The sequence below is a fragment of the Lathyrus oleraceus genome, chromosome 5 (assembly GCF_024323335.1).
Source record: "Lathyrus oleraceus cultivar Zhongwan6 chromosome 5, CAAS_Psat_ZW6_1.0, whole genome shotgun sequence".
NCBI classification, from domain to species: Eukaryota; Viridiplantae; Streptophyta; class Magnoliopsida; order Fabales; family Fabaceae; genus Lathyrus; species Lathyrus oleraceus.
In genome coordinates this window covers 631,092,991-631,098,184 of record NC_066583.1, presented here as the reverse complement: position 1 = coordinate 631,098,184, position 5,194 = coordinate 631,092,991, and the positions used below count along the sequence as shown (strand labels likewise).

At 37.6% G+C, this 5,194-nt stretch overlaps 1 non-coding gene across 1 annotated transcript; it reads right to left on the bottom strand.

The window, feature by feature from the left end:
* Nucleotides 1-3,815: 3,815 nt before the first annotated feature.
* LOC127089069 (small nucleolar RNA R71) lies at nucleotides 3,816-3,922 on the bottom strand. Its single transcript, XR_007790848.1, has one exon. It is a non-coding gene; the product is annotated as a small nucleolar RNA R71 (small nucleolar RNA).
* Nucleotides 3,923-5,194: the final 1,272 nt, after the last annotated feature.

Sequence of the window (5,194 nt, the reverse complement as noted above, 5' to 3'; positions counted from 1 at the left end):
CTTTCTAAACCCCCCCTTAGACAGCGCTTTTGGTTTTAATTTTTTTTTTAATTTAAAGACTTTAGACAGCGCTTTATCAAAAGCGCTGTCTAAGGTCTATATTTAAAAGCGCTTCCTAAAAGCGCTGTCTAAGGGGGGGTCTTAGACAGCGCTTTTAAAAAGCGCTGTCTAAGACCCCCCCTTAGACAGCGCTTTTAGTATTTTCTTGGAACATTTTCAGCGCTTTATTTTAATTTTAACCTTAGACAGCGCTTTCTGTTAAAAGCGCTGTCTAAGATGCGCTGTTAAAAGCGCTTTTTGGCGTAGTGGATATCTTTCCAACTCTTTGATGATGGTGATTGACTTGAATATATCAAGTAAACAGTTCAAGGTTCCCGTAAAGTGCTTATATGAGCGTTACATCTGGCAAATGAACTTGAAAGCTTCAAAGTTCTGAAACAAATGAAGTATGAAAGCTTTCATGGTTGTGTTTGTCTTAGTGACTGGAGTCTTGTAAAAGTATGAGAGAAACTCCTAAGATACTAAGGCAACTCACACACAAACTTAAAATACTTTTAAACATCTCTTTACTTAACAAAATCAATTAGAAATGTTTTAAAGGTTTATCTAATTTAAAAGAGGATTATCTTCTTGACTAGGACAAATTTAAGAACTTTTTAATAGATTACATGATGCCTAATCGTGTCCATAATCATTTATGACAATATCTTAATGATTGGTAACAACTTTATATCAAAACCTTCCTTTTTGGGACATAATAATCGATTACTTTATGTATCTAATCGATTAGCTAATTGTACTAGTAAAAAAAATACAGGTGTGCATGTTACCCCTGTAAGGGTAGGCGCACTCAAAGGTCTTAGTAGGCATATAACAATTTTTATTGGTTAGGGTTTATCTACAGTGGTGAGAAGCCTTGTATGGTGGTGTTTATGGTGGTTTAGATACCTGCACACTTGAGGTGAAAGGCTTTGTATATGTGTTTTGCGCTTAGGTATAAGCGTGTGAGTTAGGATATATCCTTTATTTTGTTGGGGAGATGTATTTTTATAAGTCTTGAGCCTAGGGTTTCCTTGTGAAAGGTCGCCACCCACTCTGTCAATGATGGATCATTGAATCCCTATTTCCAAAGGGGCGTGGGTCAACTAAGGATATCAATGGAACAGGAGCGGGGGCGGGGGACACTTCTCCATCTTTGTCCTCTCCACCAAATACATTCCTCATCCCCGTCCCCGATCCCCGTCATGGAGAGTTTCTAATTCCGCCCCCGTTCCCCGCGGATCCCCACTAATCCTACATTTATCCATTAACATTTTATTTTTTAAAATATATATATTTTCTATAAAAAATAAAAAGCACAAGTATTTCACATATTTATTTTTTATTAAAAAATACTAGTATTTCATATTTATTATTTTTTATTAAAAATACTAATGAGACACAAAATAATAATACTTTTTTTATAAAATTCTATGAAATGTTATAAAATTCAACAACATAAATTATAATACTTTGTTCAAGTAACAATGTGCCTAAACAACTACAAAATTCAACAACGTAAATATGCTAAAAAAACTATACTTCATCAAAACTAACAAGGGATAATTGTAAAATTCAACATCATGAGTGATCACACTAAATCACACAGTGTATTTGAATCGGATTGCACATGTTTTTTAGGTCTTTATTATCATTTTGCTTGTGTTATGCTTTCTTTTGTGTTGTTTTCAGGTATTTAGCTATTTCAGGACCTTTTTAGAAGAAAGGAGCAAAAAAAAACCAAAAATTAGGGTTTTCAGCAAATATTGTACTCGTGGTGTTTTGCACAGCGGCCGCCATAGGAGAAGCCATGACATATCAATCCTCAACCAGGAGGAAACTGCCACGATCCCACGAACTTCCCCATTTACTCACATGGCGGGCGCCATGGAGGGGTGGCGGGCACCACCTTTGAACTCCACATTCCCACTAAAGAGAAGTTGAAGGGCATCCCGGTCTTTGCATGCTGTTGAGTTCCTCTATAAATAGGTCGTTCTAGTTCACTTCCAAATCATCCAAATTAGTTTACAACACTAAGACTATAATAGCATCTATAAAAGTGGTAATTCGTCAAATCGAGGGGTTATCGCACCTTAGTGAAATTGAGTTGGAGCACTTTGATTTTGTCGTAATCTTTATTTTCAAAGTCAAAGGTTTATTTACTTCCTTGTACCAGATTTAAAGCCTCCGTTTGGAGCAGGTTCTAATTTAATCTCCTTTTTATTTTACTTGTCATGCTTTACTTTGTTTAATTTCCTGCCATTGTCTTTACTTTATTTAATTTCTTACCATGTCTTACTTTATTTAATTCCTTGTCATGCTTTACTTTATCTAATTTCATGCCATTGTCTTTACTTTATTTAATTTTCTCGCCATTATCTTTATTGCTCGTTTTAATTGTTTTACACGCTTTACTTGTTCTTCACGCTTTACATTCTAAACTTCTTTTCATCATGTTCAACATCGTTGTATTTGTTTGTATAACCATGTCTAGCTAAATCTTTCAAAGGTTAGAATGTAAGGATCGCGGTTAAAGAGATGTTTCACATATTGCATCTGTAGAAATACTTTAGGGGCTGTTTTGATTTTTAATTCGAGTTTTCTGAAACAAACTTCGTTAATTTTAACTACCCAAGGAGTGCGAAAGCACCCTGACTTAGTTAACTAGGATTTTTTATCACTTTAAGGAAAAACGATTTTTGAAACTGTTTTCGGACGCGTTGATAGATTTAAAATCAGGAAACTCCTTGGGTAAACTTTCCGAATCAAAATCACTTTTCAACTAAGCTTACGAGTCTCATTTCTTAAAAATAGGTTTACTATTTTAGCGTTCTGCGCACCTTTTATAAGTGACAATAAAAGGCCTTAATTTAAGGTTAAACTCGGTTCTGAATACGCGAAAGCGACAGTTCCTGTTAAATGGATTCTTTCCAAGAGTAGAAAATATTTCCCCATAAGTAGTTCTATTTAGACAATCGAAGCATCATTAAACTAACATGAAATACATTCAAGCCTATCTTTATCTGCACTGTATTTATCATTTTCTTTATTTACTGTTATTTTGTGACATCAATATCTCATTTGTACCGCCTTAGATAAACATCGTAACAATAGTAATCGATAGATTGACGATTTGGTCTCTGTGGAATCGATAATCTTTTATATTACTCTGACCCGATTCGTGCACTTGTGAATACAGCGATCAAGTGTTTGGCGCCGTTGCCGGGGACCAACTTCGTCAAATTTCGTACTTTGTTGTTACACCGTCTAGACTAAGGCATTATTAGCCGGTAAATGCGAAGAACCCGTAGTACCGAAAATTTAGTAGATCCTTTAGCGAAACCCAAGCGTTACACTCGTACACCCCTCTTACTCGTCTAAATTAAGAAAGCTATGGCCGAGAATCAAGACTGGAGACCTCTTAAGGAATTTTCCCGACCCTCTGACGAGGAACCTAGTTCTAGTATAGTAAACCCCCTCATTCCTGCCAACAATTTCGAACTAAAACCATCTTTACTGCAATTAGTGCAAGAGAACCTATTCGCGGGTCTCCCTACTGAGAACCCAAATCAACATTTAAAAGTCTTTATCCAACTGGCCAACACCTTTAAATCCAACGGTGCTTCACCTGATGCAGTTCGTTTAAGATTATTTCCTTTCTCCCTCAGGGATAGAGCACGTTCGTGGTTAGATTCACTTCCAGCTAACTCAATAACTACCTGGGAAGACCTTAGGAGAGTATTCATTGCTAGATATTTCCCCCTAGTAAGACTGCTTTTCTTCGAAACCAAATAACTAGATTTACTCAAAACCAAGGAGAATCACTTTTTGAAGCTTGGGAGAGATATAAAGAGCTGTTAAGAGTTTGTCCACACCATGGCCTAGAACAGTGGCTGGTCGTTCATACCTTCTACAATGGACTCCATTATAACATAAAATGAGCATCGACGGTGCCGCTGGTGGCGCGCTGATGAACAAACCTTACCCTGAAGCTCGTGACCTAATTGAGGATATGGCCCAAAACCATTACCAATGGGGAACTGAACGAGCATCAGTAGAGAAAAAGGAGACCCAAGGTGGAATACATGAGATAAGTTCTATGGACATGATGCAAGCGAAAATGGACGCTTTAGCCCTTAAGGTCGAACATATTTCTACAAACTCTAACACCGCAGCGGTAGTCCACACAGAGTGTGAACTTTGTGGATCTAAAGGACACGAATCGGCAGAATGTAACCTTTTGAACGACTTGAACACCGACCAAGTGAAATATGCCCAAGGTAACCCATTTTCAAACACTTACAACCCTGGATGGAAGAATCACCCAATTTTTTCCTATAAAAACCAGAACCCTATCCAAAATTTTACACCTCAAAGACCACAAGGTTTTCAAGCCCAAAAACCGAATCAACTTATGCAAGTTGTGTCCCAGAAGCCTAACCTTGAGAAGATCATGGAGAACTTCATATCAGGCCAGACTCAGCAAAATAAAGAATTCCTAAACCAGAACATTCACGTAAACGAACTGATAACGCAATTAGGGACTAAGGTTGATCAGATAATTACTCAAAATAAGATGTTTGAAACCCAGATCTCACAGGCAGCACAAAACCAAGCCCCACAAACTACACCTGGAGGACAATTCCCTGGACAACCTCAACTCAACCCTAGAGGGCAAGCTAACCCTTTCATATTACAAAGTGAGACCGCTTACGAAGGGCCTTATAACCCAGCAATGAGCGAGTCCAAAGCTTCTAAAGAAGATATACCTACCAACCAAGGAGAGGAACCAGTGGAACCCGAAAAATAAACCGACCAAGAAGGAGAAGCCAAGGATAAAACTTACAAACCACCACCCTCGTACAAACCACCAATCCTATCTCCGCATAGACTTAAACAAACCAAAATCAATAACCAATACCAAAAGTTTATAAAAGTAATAGAGAAACTTCATGTAGAGATTCCTTTCACCGAAGCCATCACCCAAATTCCATCTTACGCCAAATTTCTCAAAGACATCTTAACCAACAAGCATAGGCTTGACGATCCCAAACCCTTGGAATGCAACTTTATTTCCGAGAATAAACTTGCTAAGAAGGAGAAAGACCCTGGGAGTTTTTCTATACCTTGCATTCTAGGGAGTCATATGATCGAC